The 20,171-nt window shown below is 36.2% G+C and overlaps 2 long non-coding RNA genes across 2 annotated transcripts; one reads left to right on the top strand and one right to left on the bottom strand.

Moving 5' to 3' along the window:
* Positions 1–498: 498 nt before the first annotated feature.
* LOC105436742 lies at positions 499–18,854 on the top strand. Its single transcript, XR_970350.2, has 3 exons — positions 499–639; positions 6,722–6,872; positions 16,166–18,854. It is a non-coding gene; the product is annotated as an uncharacterized LOC105436742 (long non-coding RNA).
* On the bottom strand, positions 10,538–15,402 carry LOC105436741. Its single transcript, XR_004061803.1, has 5 exons — positions 15,221–15,402; positions 13,673–13,779; positions 13,301–13,437; positions 12,912–13,042; positions 10,538–12,240 (listed from the first exon to the last, which is right to left on the bottom strand). It is a non-coding gene; the product is annotated as an uncharacterized LOC105436741 (long non-coding RNA).
* Positions 18,855–20,171: the final 1,317 nt, after the last annotated feature.

Genomic DNA, 20,171 nt, shown 5'->3' with positions numbered 1-20,171 from the left:
GAGGGAGCTATACAACATGAAAGTGTTAATTGTTTACAATTTCATCACTTTAGACTTGATTTCAACCGCGACAACGATCACTGAATATTGTAAGATCGCATATGCTTCCAATATGTTCATTTGACCCAAATTCATGATCCCATATACCAAAACTTTGTATTACCTTTAAGCAATGTTTCAAGAGAAACAAATATTGAAATCATCCCTGTAATCAAATAAAAGGGGTATATATACCAATGTCTAAAAAATTGTATATTTTCGCTTTGAAATTTCCCTTTGTAGGTGCTCTTTTTTTCTTCAGAAAGTGCCCTTTTTTGTTGGTGCCCCCCCCCCCCCCCCCCCTCCACTTTGGAAGTCGCTCCACTGCCTCTGCCCTCCCCATCTATGATATGATTGCAGTTCATCTAATTAATTTGGCTTACCATACTGCAGCCAACTATACATGTACGGAATATCAGTGGTGCTGGCCATACATCACTACCGGTAGGCTATTATATCAAGTACAAATACAACAACATTGCGCATACTATGCATCGCAGTCGAAATAAGAGCGCAGTGCATTGAAATGTAGACGTCTGCTTTTGATCCTTACTTCAACTCCAACTGAGCTAGCTAGCCATCATAATTTCACATTGCAAGGTATGATAAATGTATTAACTGATGGTGATAAATTCCTGATACTAGTGATAGTGTTACAACGACGTCGACGATCTAGTAGTCATGGTAATATTAAGAATGAAGTTATGAACCAAAATGAAATGAGTGGAATGTGGTGTAACTCCCTGAAATATTTTGAATGAAAGCGGAAAAATAAGAGAAACAGAATGGTGAAAGTTTGAAATATAAGCGGACTATGAGTATGAACACAGTTAGACTATAGGCCTAGTCTATTACAAGGTTTGAGGTTACCGAGCTGAATCTATTCAATCTATGTGAATTGCAAATTGGCAATTTGGTGACTGGATTGTGACATATTACGGACAACCCTCCCATTTTGTCGTGTAAAATGGTGTAGACCTACGTGTCATACAGTGTTTGTCTGTTTTTCACCCTGGACATATATAGATCACTATAAATCAAAGGATGATGTGGCACAATGTGTGTGCGTGTAGTTTTTTTTTATCACCTCAAGGTGTATCATTAATAATAATTTGTTTTGTTTTTTGTTGAACAAATTTGTCACATTTACGCTGCCGATTCAGAGATTTTAAAGTGCATAGACGATGTAATGTATAGGGCTAACTTTGAATCATCTGGGTCAATGCGTTAAGTCAGATGGTCGTGTTGCACGACCTTTCGTAACTTTGCAGAGGGTTTTCGTAAAGTGTCAGGTAAATTGGACCAGATCATTTGTACTTTACTATAGGTAGGGTGTCTGATCGCGCACCCGATGTTGTGTGCTAAAATCTTTCCCATAGAGATTGCACACATCCCTATGTGGTCTACATGCATTGCGCGACCAAGCAAAATTGGTCAATGGTTTTATGAAAAATTTGAAATTCAAACCTTTATAACAAATGATCCTGAAGGTGAAACTCAATAAATGTGGTGTCATATGAAAGAGCAGGTTTTTCTCCATATTCCCCATAGGGGGCCACCCCCGGAATTCTAAAAATATCTTGCTCAAAACAGCGATTTAAACATCGTTTCCATGGTAACTCGGAGATTTACCAATTTCACGAACTGCTCCCCCGAGGGATAAGTTGGGCCAGCTGTAAAGAATATATCCATGCACTTATTTTTTCTCTAGTCCCAAGGGATCATTTGTTACAACAGTTTGAAAATACCCTTGCTCCACACTTTGCATATCGTGCTGTGCATTAGCTGTGCAGCTTTTGACCAGAAATTATAACTCTGCGTGAACCACTTTTCTGTCCATTCTGACCAAAATGCTATGAATATTGCACAATTTTTGAGGGGCTGTATCTTTTGATAGAAACATCGGTGAGTCTTGAAATTTGAAAGGTATTATTCTGATTACATTTGTTATTCCAATATCAAACAAAAATGGTGAAAAACGATCCCAAATTGAAAATTGAAAAATCGTTCAGACACCCTACTATAGGCCTAGATGAGGCGTTTATTATTATTTTATTATTATTTTACAATCCGACATTACGTGAATAAAGGGGCATGTCTTTACAAATGGTCGAGAAATGCGACCACCCGACCTGACTTGAAGACCCAATGATTCGAAGTAAGCCTATGTACCGGTACGGTTTTTACAACTTTTGAAAATTCATAACTTTCTAACTTTTGTCCATCTTCATTCAAGCTTATAAGGTTGATATGATTTTAAGCAGGGCTGTCAACCCTCCCGCATTTGGAGGGAGTTTCAGCTCACGGTACCATGCTCATCCTCCCGGCTTATGAAAAACCCTCCTGCCACACGTGTAAAATAAACCAGCATATTGTATGCAATTTTTACTTTGCTCAACAGGGGGAATAGGGGGGGGGGGGAGGTATTGAGCACTTTTTTAAAATTTAATTTTTTACTCAACACCCCCCCCCCCCCCTCCCATTCCCCCCTGTTGAGCAAACAAAAACTGGCATACGATCTCCCTCGAAGCAGTTCCCCAAAGTTGACAGCCTTGCTTTAAGGGTCTGTTGATTTATCAAGTAAATCGAGATGACTGACTGAAATCTGATAGTCAAGTTTGAAAATCTAGATCAAAAATTTGTGTCTGTAAATTGGCCTCCTTTTAGACCCCTGAAATAGTTTTTTTTTTCAGGGATATATGTTCCACTGAAACTACATCTTACTGCACTGAAACTCCTCATGGAGGAGATCTGTCAAAAAGTGTTATGAAACTCCTCCAAGCAGAAATATTTTTATGTTTTTATATATTTGTGACATTCACTGAAAGCTGATTGGCCTTCTCAATACTGTAAAAAGGATCCAACCGTGGAGAGGCAGATCTATTGGTCTTGTTAATGATGAGATGGCATATTTTATGTAAAAAATAATTTACTAGGTACATGTTGATGTTCTAATCTAAGGCCCAATTTTGGGGGGATATTACTCATTTCTTTATCGTAATAATGGCCATTGAGTGACAATCGGGATATTTGATATCGGTAGCTGAGCGTTAAAAAAGACATCATTCTATGATTATACTTACATGTACAAGTATACACTTGTTACAATATGAAGACGATCACGATAATTTCACTTTTGATATATTATAATAATGAGATACAGATCTTTTGGGGCAAAAAAATATCAATACTCAACTGAGACTACATGTATATCTGACTCCACCAAAGGCTTCGTTGGAGGAGAGCATGCATCAACAGGTGTAGTAATACTCCTCCAACCAGGTGCATGTTTTTGTTTAGGAAGAGAGATGCATGCTCATTGTGTACTCTGTCTAAGTTTGTCTCAACCCGTTGACTACTGAATTATCTAATTCCCATAGGCTTAACACAGGGACCACCAGGTTCCAGTAAGCAATGGGTTAAGTCAGCTAACAAAATATATTTGTACATTCAAGCAGTTATGGTTATCAAGTCTTGTTTCTGGATTTGTACTAGTCCTGATTGTTGATGTACTTGCAGAAATTTAATACATTTCCTCAAAAATCTGCTGTGGGTAGATTAGTTCAGAACCATCTGTATATTACAGATTTTGGCCAACCGACTGTCAGTTGGTCAGAACATGCTGTACATTCTTTTGTTTTGCACTTGCCCGACAAAGTAGAATTTGCCATATTTGGTATGGGGGGGGGGGGGGGGGGGGGTCATTTGCAGTGTTATAAAACTAAGTGTAGAAAATCACTATATATGCAGTATGCATTTATTATGCATTTGCACAATCATGTGAATGTAAATGTAGTTAACTAAACTAGCCCTACCTTAGTTATTGATTACGAGCTCAATAGTCAATACAAAGGTCAAGTCCATTATTTGTTATCAGCATTGACCTGCACTTGTCATGGATGATGATATGATGGTGATGTCATAAAGGGAATTAAGGTGAAGGTCTGCTCTGTCACCCCACTGTCATGAATTGTTGCTGCACACATATGCATGTACACTACTACACTGCAGGTTATTGTTTGAGTAATATCAACAGATCCCTTCTCCATCATTTACTGGCATCACAGGTGTACTGAAAGTTCATGTGGTAAGTGTGTTTGGTAATTATCATGTACATGAAGTGAAAGTTATATATGTTGAGTGAGTGAAGACTGTCTCTTGCACGCCCTGCAACCATGGCAATAGCTCATTGTGAGGAGATTGGTACTGCCTTCAATATTTTTAAGTGAGAAAGATTGTCACTTTAAACAGCTTGGTATGAATGTTAATTGTTTCCACACAATAAAAACCAGTTGCTGTTCCTCAGAACTTTCTGAAAATGTTAAAGAGGGCTATTTTTGTAGCATGAAAGTTCACTATTTGTGTAATTTTGAATCATTCACATGAACAAATTCTGGTTTTACAGTAGTATCTATTTTGGCTAGTGCTTGGTTGCCAAGGAACATAGGCCCAACTAAACAAACCTTACATCGAGTTAACTTTTTATATTCTGCTTGGTCAATTATTCCAATGCTTTATTGGCTTTGGTCAGCTAATGTACTGTCGCAGTGGACTGCCACACTCAACTTGTCATATAGTTAATACAGTGTGTAATGCGCAAATAGAGTTAAATTTAATTTTAAGGACCAATTTACTTGTAGATCTTGGTCTAAACTGTGTTTTAGGGCAGGTAAACGGGGGGGGGGGGGGGGGGGGGGGCAGCTTCAGGTTGAATATGTTAGTATGAGCTGTAGTTTTAAAGAGCAATGTAAAGCATCTAGGCCTATTCAAATGATACAGTAGTAGACTAGAAGTGCGTGGATGACACTGTACAAATATGTGTTGTCATCCAGGGCAGGCTCTGTGAATATCTTGATAAATCTATATTGAGGTCAAGGGTACTTGGTTCGCTGCACTGTGGTCTAGCTACTCTAGGGTAACCCATGGGTATCTCGATCCAGGGTGAGACTGGGGCTCGGTGAAGCTCAAGGACATCATATCAACATTTTATGGCACTGCCTAGACAGCCTCCGTCTTTTGAAGGTGTATCATTATTGAAGTACTTTTTCATGAGCATACATCACAAATTCAGTCAAAGTGCAGTGAACTTTCAGCAATGACAACAAAACCTGAAAACTTTTAATATTAGACAAAACAAAGATTGTGAGAACTTGTTTCATGCTTTTGCCAGAAGGGTATTTGAAAGCATGCAGGGAAAGATTCTGATGAAACTTCCCAGTTTGATATGTTTGTATGAAAATTGATATTCTTGATATGTAAGCTATATTTTGTCAGTTTTTCAGGAGCTAGGGATCTAGGCTTTAATATTGGTTTTGAAAAGAGTTATACATGTATTATTCATTATATTGCATGTGCCTTTAACATTTTGAAAGCTATATCCTTTACCATATTTATTATTTTGAAGTAAAAAGTATCAGGCTGCCAGGATTTTAATTTCATTTTGTCCTACTACTTTACTAGGTTTAGTTTCAGGGTGTTGGTACAATGAGGGCAATATAGGAAATGGGCATGTATATCGTAAAAGGTAAACAACAACAACAAATATGTAAAGTTTTCATTTTCATTCAGAAACCCCACAATTTTGTTCTCTGTGTCTGATGACATTTCAAAATTTCGAGCATGGAACACGTATATGAGGCTTCTAATGCATTAAAAAAATATATTTTTAGAGAGTGTGTGGATATTAGCTCAGTGAAGCATGGGGTCACCCACAGGCTTCTCTAGGGTAACGCCTGGGGAAGGCTGAAGGACAATGCAGTCACTGGCAAGCAATGCTCACTTCAGCGTGAAGGTAGCCTCATTGAGCTCGACAGGTATTCAAGTCGGAAGTCACGTACATGTTTGGGTATTATCAAAGTGCAAACCAGATCGAGGCAGGCAGTCATTGCTGCTAGCTAGTGCTCGTTGGCCCGAGTTGGAATTGGATGTGAGAACAAGGGATCATTAAGCAGGATCATGTGTGGGTACATACTTCCCATATTCAGAGCCATCATAACATAAGAGTGTAGATCAAGTGATCAGGGGTTACAGAGCAGTTGCAGCTAGGACAGCAAGTGGTCAAGATTGTTCTAACGGGAGCCTTCAAGAGTTGTGTGGTAGTACATTTGCTGGAAACGGCTTGCTTTGATGAGACCTGGGTTTCTGTGTATACTTTGGAGTACGTGAAAGCAGCTTGTATTTATAACCATTTGTAAACACCATTTTAATTTTGTAATATAGTTTTCTTATTTCCATTGCTAGAGAGGATATATAAAGGGTAAGGATATTGAAAAGTGAATGATTTTTGTTTGTTCAGTGTATCATTGTATTCATGAGCTTATGCTTTAGAGTGGCAAAGTTTCAGAGGTATATCAGGCAAGTGTCAGAGCTACAATGTATATATACAAAGATATACAAAGTTTACAAACAGATGGTGTTGCAAATGATATTGGTAGAGCTTTATCTGATCCAGCAACCCAGTGTGATACCAGCAGTTGCTTAGCAAACGAAATCACACAACTTCTTGACTATAAAGCTGTCTGTGACAATCATGGATCCATATTGTAAACTCTTAATTAATAGGTATCCAACCATGACCTGACCAGACTAAACAGACTATAAACAATGAAATCATACAAACTTTTTGTTTTTAATGCCTTAGCCTATTTTTATTGACTCTGTTTAAATTTCTATTTCATTCCAGTTGAATCTATTGTATGATTGGCCAGCTTCTTGGTGAACTGTTGTTTAGACCCATCTGATCAAGAACTGAGCTTTGCCAGCAACTTGACGAATCCTACTCATTATGTGTTACCTTGTTACCTGTGGGAAGTGCGAGAAGAAGACATGGAAAGGTAGGACCACGCTCAGGTTCTAATTTTATCTTTCTCAAGCTTTCATTCTGAATTAATCATCCTGTTTCTTCTGCTAATCTTACCTTCCTTATCTTGTTCCTATTCTTCTCTAATTTTACTCCCTTCTTTATATTTTTTATTTTGTTTTTTTTATGTTACTTTGCTTCTTTTTCTTTTCCTTTTCCTTTTCATCTGCTTCTCTGTCCTTTTGTTATATTCAGATTTCAGATTATAGTGACCTAAGGCATATATGTATTAAAGGGATCGTTTAACAATGTTAAATCTGAGATACACGGCCCTACGTGTTATCAGTGTCTGTGATATGGTGTAATATTGAAGCCCTAAAAAAAATTGCGCTTCAAAATGATCAAGAAGTGCCTCAAAAAAGTAAAAATCTTTGAGTGACCGGTTTTACCATACTCGTTTTTCCCAATAGACTGTAGTGTTATGAAAACCGTCAGGCGAACGGTTTTCAAAATTTGTAATTCCAATCATAAATATCTTGATAATCAGACAGGCGATCGGCTTGTAAAAGTCATGGGGTTCCTGACTGACCTAAAAGTTTATAATTATCATTGCATCATGAGCTAAATCCAGAATTTTGTTTCAGAATCTGAGACAAAGTTACCGGATCCCTTTAAAACTAGAAGCTTTTAATTTAAAGCTTTTACTTGAGGCTAAACCATTTACAGGTGCCCAGGATACATCACCCACAATGTAGACTTAAGTCTAGACTCATAAAATCTAGGGCTTTAATATGTATATGGACCCTAAAATTTATCAATCTAGACCAATATCAATTGAATTATAATGTGGAGCTCTGTTTATTTATTTTGTATTTTTTTTGTTTATATTTTTCTTCTTCCTGTAATAGGATTGCCAAGGCTCTTATTTTGTCCATGCATGACTTGAATTTATTATTCTGGGCCTACAGTATGTTATAAAAATGTTTCACTGATGTGTTGGTAAAAAAAAATAAAACCTCCAGGGTAGTTTATGAATTGGACTGCTCTTTGATTTGACTTGTCATTCCTTTCATTAATAATCTCCCACTAGAGACCAAACTCGACAATAATGAATCAACAAAATGATTACGTTGAGTATGTGAGCCGTTGGCACAGCTGTTTGAATGGAGACATTTGAGAAACATGACAGTGATTGTATTAGGAGAGGAAATCACCGTAATCCTTGGCAAATTTTCTCATTTCCTGTTACACTTTACTCTGCAATTACAAGGCCTTTAATTTAGCCACTTGAGCCCTGGAAGCACACCCACTACTCAGTCTCAGAGGATATTGACCGAATACCTTGAAATTATTCTGGGAATTGTTCCAAAAAGAAGAGAATATCAAAACATTGCTGTACAGACTGATGATAAAGTAGTAAAGAGATTCATCAGCCCCATTGCCTTGACCATTTCCTCTTTTAGTAAAATTTTCAAAACATGTCCTGGAAATATTGAAGGGTATTGACAGGAACACCTTGAAAATATTAACACAAATTAACACTTTTTGATAGAGGAGTCCTATTGCTTCTTAATTCTTGGCTGCTCCAACAGTGTTTACTAATGATTTGCCAATTAATAGATGTTAACTGAATATAATTAAGTCATTTGCCTGTTTCCATCAAACTAAGGAAAATGTAAATGCAGAGACCAGAGGGGTGTTTCATAAAGCTGTTCGTAAAGTTACGCATGACTTTACGAACGACTTGCATATGAAAAGCCAAATGAGATGCTCGATCATTATTAAATACATCAACTAAAGTTGAACTGTGCAGATGTAGATTAACATTTTTATGATAACAAACATTTTTAATGCATAGTATATTTTTTGCCATAATTTAATTGAGGTTATTGAAAATATCAGAATTTTTTTGGGGCATCCTATCTGGCACTTATACAAGTAGTTCGTAAAGTCATGCGTAACTATACAAACAGCTTTATGAAACACCTCCCAGGTTAGTTTAAACCGCATGAGGGGTGTGGGTTAGCTGTACGATTAGGTACACTGAGATATTTGATATGTTTGTTGAGAAAAAAATGTGCATTGAAATTCATTCTTCATATATCCAAATTCATGATATTTCCACCTTGAGTTGCTGAGTAAAGTCAACAAACTCAGAACTTGAATATAAGATAATCAATTTCAACTGAAACAGAGTCCTTTTGAAGATCGAATGTATCTGAATGTTGTATTCCCTTATATTTCTCAGAATTTTTTCCCCAATTTGATATGATATATTATTTGTGGGATGTGCTTTTCCTGGTATGCTGCAGTATGATACATTACTGTTTGTGGTGAGCTGCATTCCAAATATAGAAACACATTAACACAAGCATTATTGACTTGAATAGTAAAGGACTAAAGGTCATTTCCTCCAAACATAGACAGTCAGTACGCCGCTGCACGAAAACCGCCCGTATTTATCGTACTCGTATGCAAGCCCAGCGGTCAATATGAATACGTAATGAGCACACGAGCTTGAAAACACCGACTTGTTTCCACCTACACAAAATGGTTTCTTGCTAATCATTTAGCATGAACGATATGTCAAATTGAAGACAAGAAACTGCTCTTTCATTAATCTGAATTAGAAATAAACTGGACTCCATTACCTTATGAAATATTTCCTGTCAAGTACAAGCTTACTTTTTCCGTATTTTCATCGAGTTTATGATGAAAGTGAATGCATAAAAAACGTATAAAACGAGTAGGAACCTCATCAATCTTTATATTTTTGGAGAGTTTAGACATCATTCTTTGTATGGTGTGAAGATCAGGTTATTTGATGATTCGAACGGGTCAAGTTCACGGTTTTAAAAAATAGTTCCACATTAAGAAGATACATGAATACGAAGATTTCCGATCACCTACCGAACGACCATTCGTCAAAGGTGAACGAACTTGTGACTTCGCGGTTTGTTTTCTAGGCACGAATAATGGCGTTATTTCAACATTTTAACCCTATTTCATGTAATTATCTTGGTATTTATCGATTACTAAGATTAACTATGGGCAGTGATACGATTGATTTTGGAAAATTTAGTGTTCGTTTCAAGAAATTTCAATTTGAAGAATAGTATGCGCCCACCCATACAAATTTGTGTAACGAAATTATACGACTTCACCAATGTCTGAATCAGCGAGTTCAGCTGTGTGGGTAGGCGATTTTGAGCAAAATGCAATTGTCATCGAATTTATCACCTAAAGAAAAAATAAATAAAAATCCCATTATTATTCACGGTTATTAGTGGTATGGTGAAGTTCACAGTTGTTAGTACAAAGTTGCAAAACATTATATTGCACTTTATACTATAGACTATACGCCAGGAATGTAAAGTCCAATATCTCTCTGCTTAATTGTTGTTTTTTTCTACCCAAGAAATGATATGTGAACATGTCGGTGTCCAATGCAGTGATTGACACTACACACAAATAAATAAGTTAAAAATACACGGGGGCAATTTTCCCTTCAAACCTTTGAAATTCGGAGGGCAAAGCAATATTCAAGTCATTCTGTTTACAAGGCGAACTGAAGTCACTCATGAATTTGGTCCTGCAAAGGATTGAGGTTGACATTCCCGTTAACAAAGTAACGCCTTCAATAAAGAAACACAGTCCTCTGATCAGTCATACAGTTCACGCATATACACAAACGGGATGTTTCTTTTGAACAATTGTTTTTATTTTTTTTTATTTCTCTTTGAATACAAGAGACAACTTGGCAAGGTTAAAAAAATACATATTTTGGCAGATATTATTATTCATAAGCTAGTCCAGCTGGGACACACACACAGTACTGGCTAGTTTAAGGCACTAAAGCACGGAAAATACAAAAATCCTAAGTTACAATGAATAATGTTATAACACGAATAACTTAAGTTGCTCATGTATTTACATGCTACATTCTGCCATAATATATATTAGAAGATTGTACAAGGAATACGGTAAGTGTGCAACATAAACTATTATAACAAAAAAGAATATAATATGTAATACAAACAAAATGGAGCATTAAATCAGATAAAGAGTATTGTGCATAACACTGGTTTGCATTCATACATGTGATGAATACATACTGGTAAGTGGTTTTCTATATTTAGCAAAAGAAAGAAATGCTGAAAGAGCACAGGCTGCAAGGTGAACATGATCACTACCGGTAGAAGCAACATACATTGTCAAAGTTAAAATCAGTGACAGATAAAGGATTAGTTAAATATTCCAACTAAAGTGTTTCGCCTGTTTACAGAGAAATTCATTTCCGTTATTGACAACATTTCGGAACTGCATGTTCACCTCTGAAGGTGAACTAAACTGTGAGGAAAAGGATGGTCTATCGGGCACATCTTGGGCACTATTCTTGTCAATTTGTAATGATCTCAATTTAGAAACTGAAATATGCCATGAACGTATAACGTCATGAGACATCTCTGCACTGTAAAAAGATATTCCCCTCCTACCAGCATCTCTATGTACAATCAAAAGCTCACCGAACTGGTATATAATCTTATCCTTTACAAATAATGGACTTTTATTTACACGGTCATACTGTAGCGCATCACAACATCTTTTTGAGACAAGATCAGAAAAATATTCATAAACAGTTATGAATAAAAATAACCATCCTCAAGACACAGTCTACATATATACAAATAAACATTTAGAATTTTGAGTAAAAAGTCTTCGTCCGAATCTGATGCAAGCACACAGCTCTGATGCGAATTTTCCATACTTCTAAGTGACATTTTATTAGCACTACTTTTCTTTATACAATACATGTAGCATGGTTTACATATATGGTGACCTTGTGTTCCTGAAAAGTCTTCATTTATATCACCCAATCTTTTCAATTCACTTTCAGGAATATCTTTACAGGTATATGTTTTGTCATCAGAAGTCAGTAATGCTTCACAAACAGAACAGGAATGATAACTTCTAGATTGCTCAAAATGTGCCAATTCAAATCTATGTTTCATGCATAAAGGTATAGTAGGTGGAATTGAAGTGCATTCTTCAGAAAATGCAGTATTGAATTATTCTAATTCACATTCACAATCTCTTAATAATTTATCAACACAACGGTCATAATGGAACAGAAATAAAATAATTCTTTCTTTTTTACGTGTCTTTTGGGTTTTTCAATTTTCTAACATATTTTTTTCTGCAACCACTACAAATACAGTCTGTCATTTAGATATCGGTATTACGTTCCGTAATGATAGCTACAAGGGCATTAGATTTCATAGTACATAAATGGGGCCAAGGAGCCAACTTATCCTTCACCCCAGCAGCAAGAACGATTGATGTGATGTACAGGCTGAATTTTCTACTTCATCCCTCATGGTGATAAAATCACAATGCTTAATCTGAAAATAAGATAAGAGTCAAAGAAAAACTGACTTAATATATATCATTAAAACGTTAATTGATCATCTTGCAACTTCAAAAGTTTACTTGACAAATGGTTGACATTCATATTGAGCAAGATTAATAATATTAGTTCAAATAAACATAATTTTCCTGTATTTTCACAATGCTTTGGTTAGATTACAACCTAGGAACACTGTTTATATACCAGTAATGGAAACAAAATGAAGATTTTTATTTTATGTATTCACTTATTCGTTCTTGAGGAAGAAGATTTCTATTTAATAATGTCACTCAGGTGGAGTGAGATGCTGTGATGCATGAAAACAGCTCAGCCATCTACTACCCTCGAGAATGACACCATTTGGGGAAATCCATGTTGCCCTCTAGGGAAGTCGACAGCTGAGCCTTTGTGCAGTCCCTCGCTCCGCCCATGTCATGTCAACATTCACAAAACAACATGCTATCGTGAAGTCCATAATGTTACCATGGTGGTTAGCATTCATTGAGGAGATAATTACTGAATAAATGGTAACTTTAATGAACAGGATCTTGTTTTTTTCCGAGAATAAACAATAAAATGTGATTCAAAATGAGTTTAATTTGAATTTACTTTGAGAAAGCACTTTATAATTTCCATGTACATAAAATAAATGAAATCACAACTTACTTTGTTTCCAGGTTGCATCTTGAGGTCACGATCAAGGGGGCAATCAGTTGGAAGAGGGCTAGGGGTCACATGACTGGTTGTGATGGGAGATCTTCTACAAGTTGTAGGAAGGACTGTGTACAGCTCCGCACCTGGAACAAAATTATCAACATTAGACAGTGAATGAACAACGCAGGTTGTTTTAATATACAAAGCAATCTACATGACATTAAACAGTTATGCATCAAGATTTCCTAATCATGTATTAGAAGAGGAAATGAGAGCAATTACTATATTATCCTATGGGAGAACATAAATGAACTTTTTTCACCAATCAGAAATTTCACTGATGACTGCTCTTTAGGGATACAAATTTCCATGTAAATGCAATAAATGAAATCACAACTTACTTTGTTTCCAGGTGGCATCTTGAGGTCAAGATCAAGGGGGTGATCAGTTGGAAGAGGGCTAGGGGTCATATGACTGGTTGTGAAGCCTGTGCGGGATCTTCTACAAGTTGTAGGAAGGACTGTGTACAGCTCCGCACCTGGAACAAAATTATCAACATTAGACAGTGAATGAACAACGCAGGTTGTTTGAATATACAAAGTAATCTACATGACATTAAACAGTTATGCATCAAGATTTCCTTATCATGTAAGAAATCACTACTGTATTCTATGGGAGAACATACATGTAAGTGTATATTTTTATAGTTTCACTGACTGCTATTTAGGGAAACAAATTCCCATGTGAATAGAATAAATTAAATCACAACTTACCTTGTTTCTAGGATGCATCCTTGAGGTCAAGATCAGGGGGAGGGGTCAATTGGAAGAGGAGGGCTAGGGGTCACAACGTCTATGAGGGCCTGTGTACATCTCAGCGCCTGGAACCAAAAAAACAAAAACAAAACAATTAACACAGAATGAACACAGAATGAACACAAGAAATAAATCAAACATTCAAGAGTGATTTCCTCAACAAATAAAAAAGCTAGCAAGAACTAGTTCTCTACCCCTGGGCAAAACATGGAATCCCATTTCACAAATCAGATTATCATTAACTTTTATTTAGGGAAATATGTGTCTGTGTAAAAGTCAATATACACAAATGCACACAATGAATACGATGTGGCTGACCGGCAAGTTTGACGGTAGACATGCGATTTGAATTTTTTAATTATTTTTCTAACATCGGTGAGTTGAATTTTTTTTTTTTTTATTGCTATTTAGGTGTCATCAATTGTCACTAAAGTACCGATTTTAAGTGAAATCAGTTGAGTTTTGTACAGTGGTGTTTGAAATGTTGAGATTCAAAAGAACAGCTTTTAATACACAGCCAAGGTCGTAATGGCTAATGCAGCCATGCAAGTCTAGACTGACTAGAGTCTAGACCACACATATATGTGCATTACTATCCTGGCTGTATATTAAAAGCTGTGCTATTGATTCTCAACATTTCAAACACCACTGTACAACACTCAACTGATTTCACTCAAAATCGGTACTTTCGTGACGATTGATGACACCTACATAGCATTAAAATACAATTTTTTCAACTTTCCGATGTTAGAAAGAATTATTTAAAAATTCAAATTGTGAGTCCACTGTCAAACTTTCGATCAGCCGCATCGGCATGATTGTGTGCATCTCTGTGTGTTACGAGTGTATCGACTATTCATGTAGGTCTATTCCAATGCAGTGCAGTGCTACTGGTCAATACGCAATAGCATTGACTCATCTTGACTTTTAATAGAAGTCTAGGTCAAATCCTATTTGGAATTCAATCTAAAAACGTTATTACTAATAATCCCAGTCCCATTTGATGCCTGAACACATGAGGAAACTGAAATTCAACAGAAAATGAAATAGTTTCGGTCTTTGAGCCAACAATTGCACTGAAGACTCCATGAAAATCTATATGTGGGACAACACTATACAATCGGTATGCACTACGCCCATTCGCGCGTTTTACTATTTTTAGACCATTTCGCGCCAGTTCACCCAACTTCGAGTACGTATTTCCGGTGAAAACATGATTTTCTCGTGAATTTGGGAAGCAGAATTCACTAATTTCCTGTTGAGGAACCTCAAATTGGACAACAGATTTGGCAATTTCAGACATTGCTGAACACATATCGACATCAAATGATCTTTTTCTAGTTTCGAACGGGTCAGGTTCACGAAAACAAATTTTAGTTACAAAACTAGGGACGAAAACTTCTCAAAATTAGGCTTCATTGCATGATGCTGTAAAACCGTAAATTTTGCGGAAATATATCAACATTTCATATCATTCGAAAGGAAATTTTCTGGAGATCGACTTACCCAAACATGGCTGCTCAAAAACTGAGCATGCGCGAGAAAATAGAGTCTACGTCATCCCTTCCAGTATTCTCGCACGATCTCGTAACTTCTCGTTTGTGGATATTATTCATCGAGCTGTTTCCATCGCACGATAACGCTCGCACGATATGCTCATTAGCGAGCGTGCAGCGGGCTGACTGTAGAATTGCCAGTTTGCACAAATATGTATTGGAAATCTTTGCTGGATTATGTCAAAGTGTCTGAGTTGAATCACCTACCCTTCAAAAAGTTTTAAAAAACCATCATAACCAGAAAGAAAGTTAAGTTCTCTCAAGGATAATACGACACATCGGATGATACTTGCATCCCTATATCACAAATAGATCTTATCTGCATTAATTTCTATATTTGATCAAGGCTGTCATTCAAATTTACTTTTCAATGTTAGACTTGGTTTGTAAATAGGATGTTGCACATGACAGTTATTCATAGATGACAGTGAACTGGACTGTTTGACAATGAAAAGATCTCCACACAATCTGTTCCTCATAAAATTTAAGGAACATAGCGGTACATGATTGTATCATTTCTTGATTTTATGTATGTATTTATTTTGTTTTAAAGGAAGTGACATTGATCTGGAAATAGCATGTCTAAATTGACAATGATTGACTTTGATTGATTTTTGCATTTTCAAGAATCCAAATATGTAAATCCCAGTATGTTGTATCTGTCATCACTTTTCTCTCTATCTCTGTGAATTCTTTCTGTTTTGGTCAATCTTTAAATCCTAAACTGTATACAAATATATGTCCCCTGAAGTTTCATGTAGTAATTTAAAAGATAGATTCTTGATTAATTCAGATGAAAATGGCACTGAACAAGTGTCTGGTCTCGGCCGCCTCACTTGATTTGATGAACACAAATCAATTTTTTCATTCTCTGTTTTTCTTTCATTTATTTCAGGATGCGGCAAACACGCCGAGCAGGTGATGAAAGACGTGCCTGAGGGAGAAAGATGCAAGTGTCCGAGAGGAAGCTAAAATGGTATCTAAAGGATGCTCAACTCTTCAATCATACATTACCATGTGTCATGATGTTCTATCAAGTACTATGTGGGTTAGGGAAGGAGGAAGGGGTTGGGGGGGGGGGGGGATGGAGGACGATGGTGGAAGAAAAATGGGGGATGGGGAGTGGAGGGGTTGGGAGGGGCTTATAGTTATCACTTGGAGCGGATGCCGGTTCTACAGTGTAGATTAATATTTTCCCTCACGTGGAGATTTATTAAAATACTCTGGAGCGAAAGAAATATTATTTGTTATCCTTCAGTCGATTTCAATGACACCTGAACTTTATGAAAAGATTTTTTAAAATTTAAATTCTGGAGCAGGATTTTGTCATTGATTTTTTGTTGTTGCTGTTGCTGTTGTTGAAAAAAGATGAGGGAAAAAACTAATAATCTTTATTTAGACCTGACATAAGAAAGCTAAGAGGATCATTGAAAACTTACAAAAAAGCAGAAGTACACACACACATATCACTTGTAGGAATATCTGTCAAAGCTTTGCATGTGATAACAATTATTAAAAAACAGTCACCAGAAACAGTGAAACAAGTCGGTCATATTTAGATTTGATGAAACTATGCAAACACCAGGGAAATGAGGGAAAAATGGATTCAGGCATCTCATCTTCATTATTGATTTAAATTTTATTGTGAGTTGTACTTGTAAACTTCCGATATGTAGGTGGCATTGTCTAAAGTGACATATACGCCCATTGCTTGTAAATATCTTCATTGAAGCACATGGTATTACGTTTGATTGCTATACATGGTTTTGTTGTTGTTTTTGTTCAAATATATATATTATTTGTATACTAGTCATTTTGCTGCAAAGATATCTAGATTTTATATATGATCTGAAGTGCATAGACAGATTATTAAATGCTTATGATCCAACTGATATGATTCAGAAATAGTGACGAAAAGAACCGTCATGGATTACTGAATTAATACATAATAACCCACCAATATTGTGAAAGTTTTAATTATTAATTGTTTGTGTTATAAGTAGTCAAACCTCATCACTAAGAACTGTGTTATATCAAACTCTCATTATAACAAGGTAATTTGGGGTCTCTTCTCTCTGTATTCCAATTTCCAATGTTTTTTTAGCCCTGATATAACAGGGTTGAGGTGTAACATGGTAATATTCTTTGGTGCCAGGTTTTGTATTAACAAGGTTCATTTTAATATTCAAACAATATATTGCTCTGTTCCTTTGGTAGAAATAAGGTTTTTGTAATAACTTTAGGCTTGTCTAGAGCCCATGATGCAAAGCTTTATGGACCATTCTAGGGGTTACCGAATGCAGTATTTCATTGTCATGCACAAACTTCCAAGAAAGTGCTGTATGTTAAAATGATGTGTGGATCCTTGCTACCAGTACCGTATATGTTAAATGAGCACTTGTTATGCATTTAAAGGGAAACCATGCTATGTTGTCTCCTGTTCAAGACAAAAATTGATCATTGTACATTTCATCAGATTCTAGTTCCATAAGTAAGAGAGGCACAGTTGCCTTATTCAATTCTGGTTGCTGTATGTAAGATTAGCAATCTTATTGATGCATGCTAGTTACAAAGGCTCCTTCTCAAGTAATGTGATAAATCACATTGGTTTACCATTTTCAGTTTTTTTTCTTCTTTTCTTTTAGATAAATGGGGATGAGAAAAAATATCTGCATGTAATGAAAAATATATTGTGCATATCCATCACGCAAGGTGCTCGTAAGTTACCTCAGCTCTGCTGAACAACATCACAGTACATTAAGCACGATCAATAGTGTACTGGGCATCTCAATGTGCACATCAGTGTCCTTGCCATTTGAAACCACGCGCATTTCATCACGTCTTGATTTTGTAGATCTGCACATCTGCACATCTTTGCTGCGTTTAATCGCTTTTAACTGTGCACTATCATTTTTTGATTGGAACTTTTTTTTGGTAGGAAAGAATGATGTACGGTCATGTGGTGTTATTTTACCAATAAGATTGTCTACATTCTAGAATCCTTTTATGATCCTTTCATTTGACAACGTTTCTCACAACATTTGTAAAGTATCCTGAGGTAATGACATGTACACACCTCTTTGTATTATTCTGATGAGAAATATTTTGCTGCATATGATGAATGTTAAAGTTAGTAGCATTTAGCTCACTTCAAACGAAATGAAATGAAAATGAATTTCAAGAAAAATTGGGGAAACCATGCCTGATATGGGTACAGTTGTCAATGAAGTACTTTCAATAATTCATTATTTGGGGTAAATACTGTATTCTCATATATTTGTTTAACATGATTGTATTATATCTTCAGAGAGTTATCAAGTATTTGGGAATATCTTGCTTTGTTGTTATCTATATTAGAAGCTAAAATCACTCAACGAATTGTAATTTAAACAAATCTCGAGTTTAATAAGAAAGCAATGCTACTCTCTTTGAGAATTCAGATGAACATAAGTCTTGTATTTATTCCACTGTTTTAAGACTGGTTGCTGCATGTTAATTGAAATTGTGATTTTCCTTACTGAGAAAAGTATTTATGTTTGTATTTTATCACATAAATAAAGAGATATGAATATAAAGTCAAATAATTAAAGAGAATTGTATTTTTTAATATTCAGACAAGATTGTACAGTGTGTTTGTAGTGTTTGAAGATTAGAAGAAAATTCTGTAATTTGTCATGATGTATGCACATTGATATAAGTGCATAGACAAATGCAAAGAGAAAAGGGAGGTGGACAGCTGGATCCCAGAGAGAGAGAGAGGGAGGGGGGCAAAGCGGGACAGAGAGAGAGAGAGTGTGTGTGAAAGAAGGGGATATTATGAGTTATGTACAGAATGGAGAGAGAGAGAGACACACACACAGATGGGTAAAAATACTGAGATAATAAACTGGAATAAAGAGAATGCAAGTGTGTCAAGAGTATATGTTCAGGAGTGTTTTTTTCTGTTCAAATTACTGTTTTCAGTAATCCAGTCATGAAATGAAAATTAGAAATTGATTTTCGTATGTTCCTTTTGTTAAAAAGAAATCCGATACATTTTATGGGATGAAGAGGTTGTCACTTGGGGCTCTATATTGGTGGTATATTCTACACACCTAGTTGGGGTTTAAACCAAACTAATTTAGTCGCAGTAAGCTTGTATGAATACCAGCACTGGTTACTAATTAGAATAATATCACTTGTTGCCTTGTGTTCACCTGGGAAACATTCATTCTTTTCACCTTCCTATTTCTCAATCATACCAACAACAATCCAACAGCTCTTCTCATCTCTGACAACATTTGCACTCTGTGTAAGTAAGTCTTGACAAGCGCCCTCTTGCAAGGAGGAACTAATCAGCCAGTTCATGGTTGCAGTCTGAGCATGAGCAGATAAAGGTCATTGCAGAACAAACTTTGAAATAAACAGAGACGAAATACTGGATTCGTGCTCATGAAAGTTATGTAATCATTATGTACATTTGGGGCACTCCATGATACACAGGTGGAATTATTCATTACAAAGGGGAAACATGGCACCTTCATTGCTGTAGGAGTGATTATTTCAAAATGTACAAAGTTGGACCTCTTCATTTTTTGAAGATCTGTGGATACCGGTAGTCGGGGTCATTGCAGTAATGTGCTAACCGTGAACTGGTCTATTGGAGAGGGGCAGACCAGCTAGGTCATGGACTGATTGCGTCAAGCAGTGGACAGGATTGTTATTTGAGCAGCTAACTAAACAGCTAAAAACAGAAAGTTGTGGAGAACTAGTGTCTCAAGGTCCATTTCATTGCCACCCCCAAGGCCTTTAAGTTTCGGGAACTAAATAGAAAGTCTAAAATTCCTTCAATCTATCAAAATAGGTTGACCGGAATAGACTCACAGCAGAACACATTCAATAAGAAACTTCTCTTCTCAACA

This window comes from Strongylocentrotus purpuratus, unplaced genomic scaffold (genome assembly GCF_000002235.5).
Source record: "Strongylocentrotus purpuratus isolate Spur 01 unplaced genomic scaffold, Spur_5.0 spur5_scaffold_6, whole genome shotgun sequence".
In the NCBI taxonomy this organism is placed as follows: domain Eukaryota; kingdom Metazoa; phylum Echinodermata; class Echinoidea; order Camarodonta; family Strongylocentrotidae; genus Strongylocentrotus; species Strongylocentrotus purpuratus.
This window is presented reverse-complemented; position numbering and strand designations above follow the sequence as displayed.